A 19,542-nucleotide genomic window follows, 5' to 3' on the forward strand; every position below is an offset into this window, starting at 1 on the left:
AAAAAACTCCAAATAGAAGTGATAAATTGCAACTGGTATCATTGTCAACACTAAGGAATAACTTACCACATTCAGACCAGCAAATGAGATAGCTTTAACATCATCATCACAAATAGCATTAACAATTTCCTGTCCCAAGTCAAGAAAGTGAAAAGCTAAAAGATGATAGAAAAAGAGAAAAAAAAAAAAAAAAAAAAAAATCCATTTGTGATAAGGCAGATAGCATCATAAAAGCATCAAAATCAAACAAGTTTGGTTGAGCATGAAGATAAAACCATGTTCCTCATAAGGCATATGATAGACCAAAGAGAAGTACACAATTTTGTAAAGTATTCAATTGGAAAAACTGATGGCTTTAATGTAAAGATCAATTGCATATACTCATGCTCAAGGAAGGTATTAATAGTGTGAACAAAACCTGATAAACAATTATTAGAAGCCTTACATTGCTGCCATGAAGTATATTTAAGACACCACTAGGCAAACCAGCCTCTACAGCCAACTCTGCATGTGTTACAGCAGCCCCTGGAAAAGTACACACACACACCAAGTAGGTTATTAAGCACCAATGTGTGCATATTAGGCTGTGTTTGTTTTGGATGAAAATCACTTCTGGAAATGCTTTTCCGTAAATGCGGGTGTTTGGTTGCGCATGGAAAATAAATTTTCCGGAAATGCTTTTCAGTTGACCGTGTGTTGGGGTGTAAAATGATTTCCTTTTTTATTTTACCTTCAAATATCATTTTCTGGAAAATAGAGATAGAGAGCTGAGTGAGAGTGAGATCGCGCCCACGCGCAGAGAGAGAGAGAGAGAGAGGAAGAAGAGAGAGGGAGAGAGCACACCCCTCCGGCCAGCCAAGCTCCGGCCAGAGAGATCGCACCCAGAGCCCAGAGCCCTTCGACTTCGACTTCGAATCTCACCCTTCGACTTCGCCGTTCGACTTCGACTTCGAATCGCACCCAGATCACAACCTTCGACTTCGCCGGCGAACCCAGAGCCCTTCGACTTCGCACCCTTCGACTTCAACTTCGAATCGCACCCAGATCGCACCCTTCGACTTCGCCGACGAACCCAGAGCCCAGATCACGCATTCGACTTCGTCGAGATCGCACTAAGACGGCACCGATCGCACCAATCGCACTGAGATCGCAATTGAGAAATGGTTGGGTTTTGATGCATTTGACCGGATTTGATGGATTTTTTTTGGTTGGGTTTTGTTTATGTGTTTATCTATTGAGAAATGGTATTATATATTTGTTTGGAAGCTGAGAAAATATGAGGAACAAGAAGAAAATGTGTTTTCTATATTATTTTCAACAACACAATCAAACACTAGAAAATATTTTTCAAAGCATTTTTTGGAATGCAACCAAACACTTGAAAATATTTTCCTTTCCCGAAAATAGCATTTCCGGAAAATATTTTACATAAACCAAACACAGCCTTAATGTCATTTGAATGCACAATGAATGAGCCAGTAAGTCCAATACTTAAGAATAAAAGCATTAGAATCAAATGCTTTCTAGACTGCTTGTAGCTTTGCCTGTGTACATGTACCATTTATTCGGGTAGCTTTACTTTCAATTTTTATAATGACTATTTACTCACCAAAATAAAAGCATTAGAATCTCAAAAGACCTCTATTTTCTGGTCATTGGAAGCACAAAATCTTTTCCAAGTGGGAAAGGAAATTTATAAGAAATGAACAAATTACAAAAATAGAAACTGACAATTTACCAACTACAGAAAAATTAAAAGTTACATGCATACATACATTCATATTATAAATGCTGAGCACTCCACATGTTTGATGAAATGTAATCAACACAATTTCAATTCACATAGATGGAAATTTATCTTTGAATTTCCTATTGGTTACAGATATTAGGTATCAGGTTTTTCACCTTCTTTTAGGTCTTTAATTTGGATGCCTCTTGTGTGGATCTTAAGAGAAATCCATAACATACAGTGAATTCAGGAAAAATTTAAAACAACATACTTCAAATCCCCTTTTGACAAATAAGATGTCATATTAAGGGACATAATATATCTTTTTCAATGTCTGGTGCATGAAAGGATTGCAATTTGGATATGACTTCATTTTTCTTTTTCTCAAAGCAAAGCTCTTTGCGTTTTGACCAACTCCACCCATCTACTTCACCTACCACCTGGGATGCACGGACGCGGCTCCCAGGGGCGCGCACCCGCGTCCGACGCGGCGGGACGCGGCGACGCGGGAGGGACGCCGCAGACCGCGCGTCCGTGCCGCGTCGTGCCGCGTCCCGCCACGTGGCATTTACCGATTCGGCCCGACGCGGGCCGACGCGGCTCAGTTCGGCGCCGATACGGCCGAAATCGGCGCCGACGCGGCCGAAATCGGGCCGACTCGGCCTGTATCGGCCGTATCGGCCTGTATCGGCCGAAACGGCCGAAACGGCCGAAACGGCCGAAATTCAAAAAAAAAAAAAAAAAAAAAAAAAAAAAAAAAGAAGGTGCAAACGCACCGTTTATAAATTATTAATAAAATATTTGTTTATAAATATTAGTAAAATATTTGTTTATAAATATTTGTTTATAAATATTTGGTTAAATATTTGTTTATAAATATTTATATTTGTTTATAAATATTTGGTTAAATATTTGTTTATAAATATTTGGTTAAATATTAGTAAAATATTTGTTTATAAATATTAGTAAAATATTTGTTTATAAATTATTAGTAAAATATTTGTTTATATAATGTGAAAAAGTAAAAGTATGCTTAGTAATATATTAAACATATATTATAAAAATATTTTTAATAATTTTTTAATCGCCGAGTCCTGCCGCACCCGCACCCACCTTTTTCAAAAATTGCCGAGTCCCGCACCCGCACCCGCACCCGCACCCGAGTCCCGAAACGCACCCGTGCTTCATAGCCTACCACTGCCATATGTTAACATCAAAATCTAGAACCTATCTCCATCACTACCAATTTAAACCCATAGATCATCTCCACCAACAACACTATTGCTTCCCTCATAACCACCATCACCACAACCAAACAAATCAACTTAAATGCCATGCTGTCAAGTCTGAAAAAAGATCAGTTGTAAACATAGAAACATAATTATCCATATGACACAAACTTCAGAGGAGAAACATAGAAAATAAATGAAAAATCTTTTAAAACAACAGGAACATGAAAATTAATTCAAGTCCGTATACATTTGAAAGGATATTCCACACCAATTAGAATAAAAAACCAAGAAAGGCATTCAAAATTATACAAAGTTTAAAAGTCTAATTAATAAAAATCAATAACATTCAAGAACCAGGAAATTCCAATAAGCAAGAGACCAAAGAAAATCCAAAAAGAAGTTTTTCATTACAAACAAGAACCAAATCAACAGGAACTTGCAATTCAATTCAAACAAATCAGAATCCAAAAAAAAAAAAAAAAAGCATTAGTCTAAACCATATGAAGGCACCAAAAAAAAAAAAAATTAGTCTTCTTCTCTGACATAGGCATCATCGGCCTTGACTTCCGTGCCAACGGCGGCAAGGAAAACCCCCTCACCAGAGAAAATCTTCAAACCCTTTTCTTGGAAATTAAAATTAAAAAATTAAAGCATTTCAAAATTAAAAACCCATTTGAGAAAAAAGAAAACCACGACAAACCCATTTCATCATTCACCAAGAAAACAACAAAAATAAAGCAAGAAGCAGAAAGAGAAACATGCATACACACACTACACACAAAAAAGAAACAGAGAAACAAACAGAGGGTAACAGAGGGACTTCTGGCACGAAATGTCACGGCAGAGACGAATGGAGGCAATGGACCCTTTTCTTGAATTGAATCTGCCTGTTTTTGTGGTAAAGAAAACCACTTTCTTTTCATGAGGGAAAATTTTCTGCTTTTGAAGATGGGTTGGGTTATCTTGGAAAAGTGAAGAAAGGAAAGTGACGGGAATATTGGTGCTGCCAAGTTGGCCCTTGACAAGAATGGTTTTGCTCTTCCTCGTAACTCTGATTCTGCCAAGGTTGCTTATGTACTCCAAGGTATATACATATATCTAATCGGTTTCTGTTTTTATAATTTTTCTTTTTTTTGCTTGTTTATGTTTGGAATTTTTTTTTCCATTTAACTTTATTATTAGAAGAATTTTGTTAATTGACCAGCCGGGAAAGAAAGTGGAAAACTAGCATCTCGAGTTTTTAAAACTCGAGTTCAATAGCAAATCGAGTTTTAAAAACTCGAGTTCCAGACTTCTAGCTGGACGAAAATTCCACGTGGAACTTGAGTCTTAGAGACTCGAGTTCCAGTATCCACGGAGGAAAAGAAAAAACATAGCACAGAGGACGGCCCGAAAGGGCGAGACCGAGACCAAAGAAAAAAAAAAAACCCAGATTTCAGAAATTCAGAATCAAGTAATCAAAAATCAAAAGCACTTAAGTTCAATACCTGATGATTGATGAAGCCACTGAAGCAGAGAGGGCGAGACCGAGACAAAGGAAAAAAAAAAACCCAGATTTCAGAAACTCAGAATCAATTAATCAAAAATCCAAAGCAAAGGAAAAGGAAAACACGGAGAAGAACCTAGTTGCTGAAGATCAGATCGTCCGCCAACACCAGATCGCGTCCAATCGGAGCTCTAGCATTCTTGCTCTATTCTTCGTCTCTTCGTCCACCAGCACCAGATCGCTCTATTCTTCTTCCTTCTTCTCCAACCAGATCGTCTTCTTCGGTGCTGCGTTCTTTAGGTTTTGTTTTTCTTCAAGTCCGACAAAAATCAAGTATGTAAGACTCGATTTTGGTTTTTAAAACTAGAGTCTTATAAACTCGAGATCTATGTGGCTAAATTGATACAAGACAGCAGTAGAACTCGAGTTTGAAAGTGTCGATTTTTGTCATGAATATCGAGTTTTTAAAACTCGAGATGCTATTTTCCAAAATCCTTACAAACATGCGTTAACTTATTATATTTTTTCTCCCTACTGCGCTAGCCTGCAAATTCCCCCTTTATGTTTGTGTGTTTCAAGTTTTGATTTCTGGGTTTTCTTTTGTGTGTTAGCTTGTTTACTTTCGTGAATTTTCATAGAAATCAAGCATGTGATACTCAAGTTGCTACAGTGAACTCAAGTCTTAAAGATTCGAGATGTTAGTTTCCTAAATAGTTTGAAAACAATACTAACTAACAAAATTGTTTGAAAATTGGTGTTATTTTGAAAAAAAAAAAAAAAAATCCGTAGTAATTGTGTTTCCGTGAATAGAGATTTGAAACTTTTGAGTTTTTCCAAGAAAAGTTGGCCGCTCAAGGAGATTTAGATAAATTTTTACTTTTGATTGTTGCTATATGAATGGACGCTAACAGTGCTATATCCAATTAATGTGGATATATGATGTGGCACTTAATGCCTATGTAATATCTTTTTAATGACTTGGTGTTTTTCTATTGGGTAAGACTACAAGGTCAGCTTGACTACCCAATAATTTCCTAAGTGATTATGGGGAGGGATGGAAAATATGGGAGAGGAAATAGTGTTTTTGGCAATAATTTCCTAAGTGATTATGGGGAGGGATGGAAAATATGGGAGAGGAAATAGTGTTTTTGGCAATAATTTCCTAAGTGATTATGGGGAGGGATGGAAAATATGGGAGAGGAAATAGTGTTTTTGGTTTTTGGTTGAGAGGGGAGAAAAATGGTGATCCTGGGTATTTTCCACACAGGACCACAAAATATAATCTTACTGATTTGGAGAGAAACATGAGAGAATTTGCTGGCCTGCTTCAACCAGTTACAATAACTTTTCTATCCCTCTCATTATAATGTGCAACTACAACCAATGCAAAGTAAACTTATATAAACTATCATCTCTTTTTCTCCTCAATCACACAAAGAAGATTTTTTCTTATCTCCCCACTTTTACATCCTCCTAATTAAACATATATGAGGGAAAACTAAAATTTTTTCTATCCTACCACCAATTTCTACCCCCTAACCAAAAAAAGCCTTAGCTTTCAAAACATCTCATCAAAACCTAAAGACACGTATGCATCCATCATTTCGCTTTCTCGTTTTCAAATCAATTCCCTTGCTTCATTATATAATTACAAATGAACCAAGTTTTTATCTTTACTTAAATATGCTCCGGCAATTTTTTTTTTTTTTTTTTTTTACTCCGAAGACTTAAGTATTGATTTGTAAAATAATACTCAAGAGTTTAGAAATTTCCTGCAATATATCACACTTGTTGAAGCCTAGTGCGCCATTGAATGTCTTATGATGCATTGTTGAATGTGTCATAGCACACCATTGAATGTCTCTTGGTGTCACCACCAAATGCTTCATGTCATTCATTATTTAATATTACTAGGCGCCTACCACCAAAAGTCACATGACTCATTTTAGTACCATTGTGATAATATTAACATTGAATGCTTCATGGCTAAATATCTTTTTGTTGATTCTTTTGTTCCACTCTCAAAATGACTATCTAATGTAAAAGCAATCCCAAAAAACTATAATTTCAACTATCTTTTCTATCAAAATCTTTATTATTCCTTAATTTTATCTTTATAAAGAAAAAAACTCTTGTTGGGTATAATACAATAAATATTTATTATTTGCAATTCTACAAACAAACAACAATAAAAATACTATATGTAGTAAATAAATACAAACAAAATAAGTAAAAAAAATGGAAAAATCGTTTCTGATCAAGACTAGTGTTTTTTACCATGTCCTTAAGATAGATTTTGTCCATCATAGCGGTTTTTTGAGTCTATTGGACAACTATCTCCCTAGATACAAAAATCTTCTATAAACAGAAGAAGCATAGCAAATGTGTGCGCATCTAACAAGACTGTGTTTTTCTCTCTTTCAAAAATTCTTAAGCACGAAATATGAAAATAAAAAGTGACCAGAATGAATGAAGGACAAAGTATTCATAGACAAAATTGCAACAATTCATAACAGGTACAAGTTAAGCATTCATGCTTTTCGAAAAAAAAAAAAAGCAATATTAGACAAATCCAAATAGCATGCGCAGTTGCACACACACCCTACCCAACCCAACCTAGGGTGATGCGTGCTTGTGTGAGAAAGACCCATTTAAGTAGGTCATCCCCCTTCCACAAAAGTGAGGTGCCCCTTGGGGCCCATCCAATATCCAACTCTATGGTATACAAACCCACAAAATATTTATAACTTTACCAACGTGGGATCATGATTTTCACTACCTTCATTCATGTTTAAGAAGACACTTTTGTAGTCAATTTCTCATTAATTCCCTAATGGTTTCGAGCGGGTGGTAACATAAAGTTAATTTTTCCACGTAGGAAAACACAGCCCAACTCACACTGCCTCAAAAGTGTTGTCTATCTTTTATTTTGACTTAGCCAACCACTCACTTCTTAAAACCCAAATTTCTCAAAACTCCTCCACACCATTTTTCACCTACTCATTACGTTATTTCATAACCTAGGAGAAAACACACTAACCTAGGAGAAAACACAATGAAGAGGACCAATAGACCATCCATTGGCAAGAGTTACAGACTCGACTCCCACAACAACCTTAAGTCTAACCTCCAACGTATCAAAGACCAACACGTGTACTAGCAACTTAAATAGTCCAACCATATTACTTTGGCAAAGTATGGTACTAAAAACCCTCCCAATTGAGCACAAATTGTACAAGAATATTAATATGTAAAGCATTTTCAAATTTAAAAAATTTAGAAAAAAAAAAAAAAAAAGGACACAAACTAAAAGGAGAAAAAAAAAATTGGACTTTCTGTAAATTCTAAACAAATAAAAATAATTAGGAAATATCAAGAAGTATAAACTATAAAGTACACAAAATGTCTATAGATTAGGGCAAACAAGCGGCCCATTCTATTACTTTGGCGGTGGTCTAATGAAAAGCAAACTATTTGTGTGTTTTGCATAGAATCTTAGAATAAAAAAATGTTAGGACAGTAAACATGGAGATCTATTTTTAATTACAAGCAATGTATTTTAAAATACAGAAATCTAGGAAAACATCCTCCAATTTCTCATTTTCTTTTAAATTACATGGTTTAGCTATATATAACTTTCAAAACTATATGCTTTATGTTTGCAACTTTGCATATGGTCCACCACCCTCAAAAACAAGGCTGAATGCCAAAACATGAAAACTATCAGCCGGGGGGAAAAACAATTATATCCTAGTCAAAGAATCTTGGGTTTGTAATTATGAGTACAACATTAAGAAACTATAACCAGAGGACAATTGAAGCTCAAAATTAAGCCAGTAATCATCTAATTTATTAAGCTTCCAAGATCTGAACCACCTAGTTTTAGGCTTGCAACTAACAAACAAACAACCACAACCTACAAGTTACATATGAAAAATTGCACCACATAATTTAAAATTCCTAGTCTCATGGGCCATGGCAGCATCATAAACCAAACATTGTTAAAAGAGATTGCAAAGGGCAACAAACCTGAAGTTTGAGACTGCTAGGAAAGGAACTTTTCCTCAAAAGTTGACTTTGAGCTTGTGGAAGCACTGGTTTTCGAGAAAAGCCACCTATACTGATTTTTAAAACAAATATAAAAATGACTTAAAAAAAAAACGTAGAGTGGGCATTTATGATATAAAAATTTACCCAAACTGCCCATAAGCAAAAAAGTAACAATATGCTAAGACATCAGAAAATATGACTTTGCACTATACAGCAGTGGAAGAAACTGAAAAAGCCTATGAAAACATCTTCAGGAAAAATCTTTTTGATTGAAGCAATCTAATATGTTATGAACCACCTGCTGAAAGCTATTGAAAAGAAAATTTTTTGGAGAGGGGCAATAATATTACTCAAATGAAAGGCTCTGCATTTAGAAAGGAACAAAATTGTCTTCATATCTAAGGGTGTCCACGGGTCATGTCAAGTCAGTACTCAGACACATTATGTCAGTCATTGGGTGGTGAAGGATGAGACCCATCACTATACAATATGCTAAGACATCAGAAAATATGACTTTACACTATACAGTAGTGGAAGAAACTGAAAAGCCCTATGAAAACGTCTTCAGAAAAATCTTTTTGATTGAAGCTATCTAATAAGTTATGAAGCACCTGTTGAAAGCTCTTGAAAAGAAAATTTTTTGGAGGGACAATAATATTACTCAAATGAAAGGCTCTGCATTTAGAAAGGAACAAAATGGTCTTCATGTCTAGGGGTGTCTATGGGTCAGGTCAAGTCAATCTGGACTCAAACACATTATGTCAGTCATTGGGTGGTGAAGGATAAGACCATCACTATACAATATGCTAAGACATCAGAAAATATAACTTTGCACTATACAGTAGTGGAAGAAACTGAAAAATCCTATAAAAACATCTTCAGAAAAATCTATTTGATTGAAGCAATCTAATAAGTAACTGCTGAAAGCTCTTGAAAAGAAAATTTTTTGGAGGGACAATAATATTAGTCAAATGAAAGGCTGTGTGCTTAAAAGGAACAAAATGGTCCTCATATCCAGGGGGTGTCCACGGGTTGGTTCAAGTCAGTTTGGACCCAGACACATTATGTTAGTCGTCGGGTGGTGAAGGATGAGACCCATCACTGACTGAGCAGAAACAACTTCTCAAACGTGCAAGTGTCCATGGGTGGTAGTCAGATTCAGTTGAAACCGGCAAAAAAAGGCGACGGAGAGCAGAAACATCCGAGATTGCAAGATCTCTGTCCTATCTGATTGGAGATCTGTGAGATCTCCAACCGGATATTGGAGATCGTCTCTGCCATTTTGGGAAAATATTTTACCGGTTTTGCATCTTGAATAGACAGGTCAGTTTCATCAAATTCCCAAGTGGGAAAGCTGACACTTGACCCGTTTGAGGCAGATTTTCAACTGTTGAACCTGTTGCCACCATAAAAAAATATATATATATAGATATTCAATTTCTTAAAAAGTTCTTTTCAACTAACAACATAAAACAACTGGCCTGAAATGAAGGCCATCATCCCTCTCCAGTAAAACTGAATATAGTTCAGATTTAAAACTCACAAGCCAAAAACAGGAAAAGAGGAAGAAACACCTGATGTGGAAGTGAAAGTGGAGTGAAAGCCGCCAAGCTCTACAGAACACCAATTCTTGAGGGACACCACAGGTCAGCAAGCCCCACAAATTAAAATGTACATCACTGAACATTGACTTATTCTTTAAACTTGGATTGCTGTGGTGACTAGTCCTTAAAAAGTAAAAGCCAAAATTTGAGAATACGAAAGATTGCTGTGAGGTGTCTTGTGTTTTGGACCTGGCTCTATCAAGTAATGCAAAAAGGTTCTTACAGAAGCCAGAGGCCTAGAGTCACCACGGTCCATGACGCTAGTATCAGATAGAGAGAGAAGGGTGAGGTCTTCTCCCTCATATGTGGACAAAGGCAATCATGGTGAACCATGTTAGATTTGTGTCCCTTTCTATTTTGGGCTTCTAATTTATTTATTTATTTTCTATTTGTGATCAAATAATAAATATCAATGGAGATAAGCATACATCTTTAAAGAAGCTCCAAATGTCCCAGGGCAAGGAACATCAACTTGTTCCTGTACTCAAACCCGGACATTGGTATCTCCAATCTCCCAAAAAGGAAACGATTTCTTTTCTCCAGTTTCATTTCCCAAGTTACATTCCTAAAAGATCCAATATCTAGCAATTTCAAATTTTTCAGCGTCTTTGCCACAGAGTATTACAATTTTTGAAAATTTTATAAAATTGTTCAATTGCATCCTGTCAATTTCAAAATAAAACAGCTATAAAACATAAAGTTGAATGCAAACACAGGGTCTCAATAAACATTTACAAACATCAGTCAAAAATAGTAATTTGCAGCATTTTATATCAACGAGATTTAAACATCACACACACAAAATTACCTAGCACGCAGAACCAAACAATAAAAGAGGAGCCAAACCGCAGTCTGAAACACGTAATTCAAGCTTGTCATAAGGAGAAGATTCGCAGACTTGAAATTTCGGTGAACAGAGGGTGGTTGACAGATCTCATGCAAATACATATACCACAAAAAAGAGAAAAAATCAGTTTCTAATTCACTTAACATGAATGACAAAAGACTTCCTCACAAAAGTGTGAAATCTACAAGTTGTGATTTCCTAGGTTAGCAATAAAAGAGACAACAAAGAAATCTGTTTCTGACCTCCTAGCCTAACTTGAGCATTCTATATAAGCAACTAACAAACTCCATGTCTCAAGTTAGGTAAAACAATACCATTGCAGAATAGCTTAATATCCAAAAAGAAATGGAAAAATTCAAAAATAAAGAAAGAAAGAAATATTGAGTTCTGTATTAATTAAAAACAGACCGTGAGAGAAGAACTAACATCACTAGAGTTAGGATTTGGCATACACGACACAACCAAATCCATGTTAAAAGGCAATCTATTCTCTAGACCTATACCTGCAAAATTGCTGAGTATTCCAATTGCTGAGTATTCCAAATTTTAGGTGCTATGGATTTTGAAATTTGGAATACTCAGCAATTTTGCAGGTATAGGTCCAGAGAATAGATTGTTCTCCACATTCCTACATAACAAGCAAGAATTTGTGAGTTGCTGTAGGCAGCACATAGTTCCTCCTCGCAAATTCTGAATCAAGATCAAATTTTGGAATGCAAATATTGCTAAGAAACAATATTATCAAATATTTAAAAACAAAAATGAAAAATCAAAGAGGATGAAAGAAGGGTACAGATCCTGTAGGCTGCAAGAGAAGATCCTGTAAAACATCAATGTATGGAGATATATCCAGACATTGATTAAATATTCTAGAAATAAGAACAAACTTTAGAAGCATCAAGTACATAAGAATTCAAATCACAAAAATATTATAGAAATAAAAGTTATGGAATATTTCTGTCTATGTACAATTATGGAATATTCTTCCTCGATACATCTCTTGAGTATATTTCGTGATCAAAATAAGAAAAGATTGAATTCAAACTAGTTGTTTGGTTTAAACCAAATTCTCTTTTACTTGGTACCACACAGGCACTAAAATCATCTCAAACAAGAAAGTACAACAAGGCCCATACCACAGCTTAAGGGTTTAGAGTCGTAGAAAAGTACTCTAGAAATAAAAGTTAATCTGTGCTAAGTGAAATTGTAAAACTGTAAAGATTATAAATAAATTAAAAAAATAATAATATAAAAATAAAATAAAAATAAAAACCAATTAACTAGTAAAGAAATTCATAAATAAAGGAAATAGAAACCACAAATAAAATTTGTCAAAGCTCATGCTAACCGCATAACTCAGATGATAAATAAACCACTCAAGCTTCTAGCTTCCTTCAGAGATTGAACAAACAATTTACACGGTGGCAATATAGACAGAATAATTCTATTATTTCAAGATCAATGCCAAATTTTATCTCACCAGATGCCAGCCATGGCTCAGGTACTAAAGACGAACAATTTATCAAAGCTGATTCAATTCCTCTCCCTAGGATATCCAGCAACAACCTTGCTTGCATATCAAGAACCATTTGCTCTAACTTCTTGAGCATTTGTACCTCCAAGAAGCCTGCATTTTATCTTGTCTAGACTCTACATCATGCAAAACCATGTTTTCATATCTTCAATAAAAACTACGAAGCAAACAAATTAATGAGCATCAAAACAACTCCCCCTCCCCAACTCCCCCCCTCCCCAAAAAATAATAATAATAATAATAAACCACCAAAAAGAGGTAAGTGGCAGGATGCATCGCACAGGACAGTAAGACAACTCTGAGCTACATTTAGAATTTCAGAACCCTATAATGCAGGTGATTTTTTGCTGGAGACATGGTAAAACAGGGAGGTCACTTATGTAAAATAGGGAGGCCACTATCAGTATGATAGCTTTATGCCTACAGGACAAGATTGTATATCTACTACATTCACAAATCATCTTTCTTAAAATAATAGGAATTTATTAACCCTTTGTTTGAGTCACTGTATAAGATGGCATACACAGTGAGAATGTTTAAAAAGTTCACCCCTTAAATATCAATACATTGAGAAAGAGCCTAAATCTAGTAAAATGAGACTCACAGGTGATGTATATCCAGGTAAATTTTGGGTATGAGAGCACAAGCTTTCCGACTAAAATAGGACAAGTTATCTCCACATAAAGATCATGCTATTCTGCATGGGCATGCACCTCAAATTAAGAAACCTCAATGACAGCCTTCCCACAAGAGATGGCTTTACGTGCAAGAAAGACAAAGGGTAAGGTCACCTTACTAAAAATGGCAAAATATATGTCAAATGGCACATACATTAATTAATGTTCAGCAAATACAAAACATCAGTAGGCAAAAGGGACAAATAAACTCTATGGTTTGATCATATTCATAGTATTCAGAACATCAAAACATGTAACAAGAGGCATTTTCTGGCATTAGATTTATAATGCCTTCTTTGGAGCATTGTTCAAATCAAAACAAGTGTTACACTATAAAGTTACATAATCCAAGCTTACTTATATCAAAATCACCCAAGTCAAGTAATTTCCTAAAAGAAAACATGACCAATGGAAAGAAAGTTATGCCAATAACACACAAAAAAAGGAGACCAAAGGTAGAAGAAATTTCCGGTTGAGTCTGAGATGGAGCATTGTTCTGGCATTAGATGTCATACATTAGATTTATAATGTCATCTTTGGAGCATTGTTCAAATCAAAACAAGTGTTACATTATAAAGTTACATAATCCAATCTTACTTATATCAAAATCACCCCAATAGAAAGAAAGTTATGCCAATAACACACACACACACACACACACACACACACACACACACACACAAAAAAAGACCAAAGATAGAAGAAATTGCCAGTTGAGGCCGAGAAGTTAAAGGTGGCTGGCCTGCCTGACACCACTGGGTAAGGTGATACCTCAAAACCATGGACCTTCACAGCATAATTAACTTTCTTATCTGCATCATTCCACAAAATCCCATTCATTAAGAAAGAAAGATTCATCATTTATAAACTTTTACTTAATTCCCAAATAAAATTCAGAAACTAAAATTAGGGGGTATTGTCAAAGAGCAGCAAACCCTTGGACATCTGGCGGTGGCATAAGTGGCAGGTACAAGAACCAAATATATACTAGCAACAAACTAAAACAGAAGGCTAAGCTTCAAATGAACCACTGCATCCACAGATATGGACTGCTGATTGCCTTACTGGGATTTTCCGTAGATCAAATATTATCTTCATTCTCTAAATGAAAGGGGAAATGAAAATTTAAGGACAAAACCAAAACCAGCTATGGACAAAAGAATGTGCCAACCCACCCTATTTTCAATCAAACAAAAAGTTTTCCATCCCTCCACTTTTCCACCCTCCCAACCAAACGCAAATGAGGGAAAGTAACATCTTTTCTATCCTCCCACTTTTCCATCCTCTCTCCATTTTCTATTCTCCCACTTTTCCATCCTCCCAACCAAACAGACCCTTAGTTTTTTATTTTCTGGATATAGGCAAGTTGAAATCGCAAATTTCCTTGAGTTATGATTGGGTTTTGCTTTATTTTCTATTTGGATATCAATGAATTCAAAATCCTAAATTCTAACCACTATATTGTGATATTAATAGTTCTATACATACATAAACCTCCGTAAATCCATGTATGTATGTGAAGAAGGTAAGGATCAAAACAAAACTCGTTTGTTTTGTTCCCTTTTTATTTGTTGTTGGATTTTTGCAACTGCCCATTACATCACTGATCTTGTAATGTATTTTAGTCTCTAAATCTACAGAGTCTAGATGATAACTCCTCTTCTTAAATTAGAATATAAGTTTCAGATCCTAATAGTTTTTTAGCATAGATCTCTTGCTACCTCCAGAGCTTCTTTGACAGCCAGACAGATGATTGTCTGCTAGTCCTGAGTTTCCAACTATGGCAGCCAGCTACAATCCTTTTGCTGTCTCAATCTATGAAAGCAAAACCTAACCCTCCCCATCTTTTATTCTTTGATCTTCTACCAGGCAAAATACCTTGCACACATTCAGTACAGCCCTGATCTCCACACCCCCACCCCCCGCCCCCCCCCCCCAAAAAAAAAAAAAACGGTTTCAGCATAGAAGCCTGTTGCTTACCAAAGATTTCAACACACACACATATATATAGGAAATTTTTTATTTGGAATTGCATTTCACATTTTATTTCAATCTTCCAACCTTTTCCCTCTTTCCCAACCCATAAACTCTATTCCAGTTTCAAAGTAAGATATGACTCTTCATTGTACATTTTCATAATATTGTATCAATAGATTTGATCTGGCAATTTAGGATGAATGTATATCCTACCTATGCTTTATTCTAAAATGTGTATAAACAATAATGACAAATTTAGTGAGAAAAAAAAGCTATACATATGAGGCAAGTAATTGTAATAGGGGGATTGCAAGTATACCAAATCCATCAAAGGTCGGAATATTAGTGGTAGTAGAAAGAAGATGATCTCTAATATTAACTACTACGTAAGGAAAATCTACTAGTATCAATGGTCTTTGGCTGATATTCAATTGACCTATGTCGAGCTCCCAAATTACCCCATAAGCATAACCAATTGCAAACAAATTATTCTGTCATTTCACAAATACATAAAACTAATTGCACGTTCACAATGTTACATCAACTGAAGTTCAAGATAATTTTCACAAAAATAAGTTCAAATTTACAACACTAGTGCTCAACATAATTCCAAGGAAAGATAACAAAACTAGAATAGCAACAAACAACCTAGTGCCAATACAAGAAAATAAATATCACCAGGTAAAAGAATAACTTGCAACGAAAATACCTAGTCCTTAATCATTAGTCAATAATTTGATATGATTACATACTGATATGATTACATACAGTACAAAGTAAAACAATAAGTTTACTCCAATATAAAGATAGCTTTATCTAATGGGGGAGGGAGGGAGGCATGAAGTAACCAAAAGAACCAAAATAATTATACTATTTGTTTCACTGTTGTCCAAGTGTTATGTAAAAATAATTAAATTTGTCCCTAGGGGTGGGTCCAAAGGGCCTTGTCTTGGTGTGGTTCCTCGTTATGAAAAAAAAAAAAAGAATAAATAAATAACAAATTTTACTAATAATGGCACTCTTACTTTAGATCAGCTATCCTACATACCCTCAAATGAATAAAGGAACAAGAATCACTAGTAACACTTAAATCGTAGTAAGCGCAAACAAGACATCAGAATTATGAAAGTTGGACACAAAATAAATCCTGCCTTTTGGCAAAAGATAACTAAGAGGTATGAAAGTGAAAGAGACAATAACTTAAACTATTGATATTTCAGAAGTCTAACAGCTCAATCTATTGCGGTTTTAAAACAATAGTTTAACTTACAAGCACCCATAACCTGCTTTAAAACTAAATTTGATAAGCAAATTACAACCAAACTACTTTTGTAAAACTGAAACTGATTCAAGAACTAATTTGGTGCAGACCTAATCACTAATGGTTTAAGAATTTTGGGGCTGGTTTAGGGAGTGCATACTTATAAAAGGGGTATGATATTTCGCATTAACATTACATTAGAAAAAAATTGAAACACCTATCCATGAAAAAGGATTTAATGCAACAAAATGAGTGCACAACAAAATTACAACAAAAGATCAAATAGTAAAAGGAACAAACAATCTAGTGCACAGAATTGGAAAGAAATACCATCTCATAAAAAGTATTAAATTTTACTGAAGCAAATATACATCACTCACATAATGACTTGTGATTGGTTAAATATGAATGTTGTCCTTGATCTTGAGAACCTAAAAAACCTTCACACAAACTTCGGAAGCAATTCTTGAATATTTTCATCTACTTGATTCGATAACAACAAGTCAATAAACATGGTTGCAGTGGTCGCATTTGCTAAAAAACCCCTGTCAATCATTATTTTGAGATATTTAATTGCCATTGATGTCTCGCTATGTTGCAATAACCCTTGAATTATTGTGTTATATGTGCGATCGTCAAGTGAACAACCGTTGCTATCCATTTCCTCAAGCAGCTCACCCGCTTCATCAATTAGTTCATTCTTGCAAAATCCTTTGATCATTATAGTGTAAGTCCGAACATTAGGTTGCAACCCTTTTGCAAAAAGACCACTAAAGATTTCTCTTGCAGTTATAAGTTCCCCAACATTGCTTGTGGTCCAACTTTTTTTCTTCCATCTCCAGAAACAATGCCATTGCCTCAGCAATTCGTCTATTCTTAAAAAAGCCATCTAACAGGGTGCCATAGGTTTGGGAATCTGGATGTTGGCCACAAGCTCGCATTGTATTGAATAGCTCTAGTGTAGTCCGAACTCTCTCCACTCGACATAACCCACCTATAAGAGTGTTGTAAGTCACTACATTAGGAATCATTCCCTTATTAGACATTTCGTGAAACAGACGCTTTGCTTCATCAATTTTTTTACTTTTGCAATATCCATTTATCAATATAGTATAGCTAAACACATTGGGTGAACAACCCTTCTCAACCATCAAATTAAACGTCTTAACTGCCTCATCCAGTCTGTTTTGCAAACAATAACCATCAATCAAAGAATTGTAAGTGTATATGTTAGGATCAATGCCTCTTTGAATCATCACATCAAAAACTTCTTTTGCCTTAGTAAACATCCCTTCCTTGCAAAGTGTGTCCACCAATATGCTAAATGTTTATACATTTGGCATGACCTTCCTTTGTTCCATCTCATTCAACAAAGTAGCAGCCTCTCTCCTCCGGCCAAAATTGCATAGACCTTGAACTAAGGAATTGTAAGTGACCAGATTTGGTTGAATGCCTTTACTCCTCATTTCAGATAAAAGGTTCAAAGCGTCATTTACCAATCTATCCTTACATAAACTGTCAATGACCGTGCTATAAAGCACCACATTTAGTTCAAAATTCCCTTTTTCAAGCTTCCTGAGCAACCTAATAGCCACACCAGTCTGGCCAATCTTACACAGACCGTTTAGTAATGTTCCACAAGTAACTGCATCAGGTTGGTACCCTTCGTTCTCCATTTCCTCTACCAAACTCACAGCTCCAGAAATATCACCTTGAAGACAGAGACCTTTAAGAAGAGTGGTTAGAGTAGTTTGGGTAGGCAGATAACCAAGTTTCAAAATTGTTGATAAGACAGAGAAACCAAAATTGACCCGGTTCAGATGGCAGTAGCAATTAATCAAAACAGTGAGAGTATAAATATCGGGAGAGATTCCGAATGATTCCATACGTTGAATAAGAGTAATGACTACAGAGTAATGCTTCATTCTTGCAACGGCACCCAACAATTAAGTAAAATCGACAATGGAAGGCAAAGGGTGCATGTGAAGCATTGTATCAAACAGGCCTAAGGCATGATCAAGATTCTTAAAGGTTCCAGATTTGCAGTGATCTCTCACAGATTTCAACAACTGATTCCGGTTCTGATTCTGATAAGGGGTTTTCACATTTTCTCTAATAGTAGAACAATAATGATAAGAAGTAAATGCACGAAATGGAAATGGAAGGCTTACTACTCTAATAATCAATCGATTTCATATAAAAAGAAGAGAGGGTGTTGATTTACCCATTTCACAATGACGACAGTCAGTCTCAGCTACCAACTCGAGTGGGTCGGGTTTGGTTTCGGCTTAGCTTCGAAAGGAGTAATCATGGTGGTGGAGTGATCGCGATTTTTGGGTTTGGGTTTTTCTGCCTTCGCTCTTGAGATCGTTATTTTAAGGGAAGAACTGTCTTGAGTTTTGGGGGCATGGAAGTGGAAGAAGAGTGGAACGAACGGCAGTGGAGAAAAGGAAAAAAAGAAAATGAAGCTAGAGAGATGAAAAGGAAGGAAGGAATTGTTAAGAACCAGGAAAACTTATGAAAAATATAAGGAAATTTGGGAGAAATCTCCGTTATTTGATTGATTGAAGAGCAAACTTGGCTATATTATATAGCCTTACAGAGCAAAACTTGAAAAACAAGAAAAATAACGTGGTAAGACTAATTCAATCAAACAACCCTCAACAATAGGGACAACCAAACGTCTAGAATAACAAAACTTAACGGTAATCCCCTTTTTTACCCCCAAAAAAAAAACAATAAAAAACCAAGAAAGGTATTCAAAATTATACAAAATTCAAAAGTCTAGTTAATAAAAATCAATAACATTGAAGAACCAGGAAGTTGCAAAAAGCAAGAGACCAAAGAAAATCCAAAAAGAAGTTTTTCATTACAAACAAGAACCAAATCAACAGGAACTTGCAATTCAATTCTAACAAATCAGAATCCAAAAAAAAAAAAAAAAAAACCATTAGTCTAAACCATATGAACGCGCAAAAAAAAAAAAAAAATCCATTAGTCTAAACCATATGAAAGCACCAAAAAAGAAAACCATTAGTCTTCCTCTCTGACGTAGGCCTCGACTTCCGTGCCAGCGGCGCCACGGAAAACCCCCTCACCAGAGAAAATCTTCAAACCCTTTTCTTGAATTTCCAAGAAAAATGTT

General features: G+C 35.5%; 1 pseudogene; it reads right to left on the reverse strand.

Annotated features, from left to right (window-relative positions):
- Positions 1-15,239: 15,239 nt before the first annotated feature.
- Positions 15,240-19,307, reverse strand: LOC115986383 (annotated as a pseudogene).
- Positions 19,308-19,542: the final 235 nt, after the last annotated feature.

The sequence above is a fragment of the Quercus lobata genome, chromosome 4 (genome assembly GCF_001633185.2).
Source record: "Quercus lobata isolate SW786 chromosome 4, ValleyOak3.0 Primary Assembly, whole genome shotgun sequence".
NCBI lineage: Eukaryota > Viridiplantae > Streptophyta > Magnoliopsida > Fagales > Fagaceae > Quercus > Quercus lobata.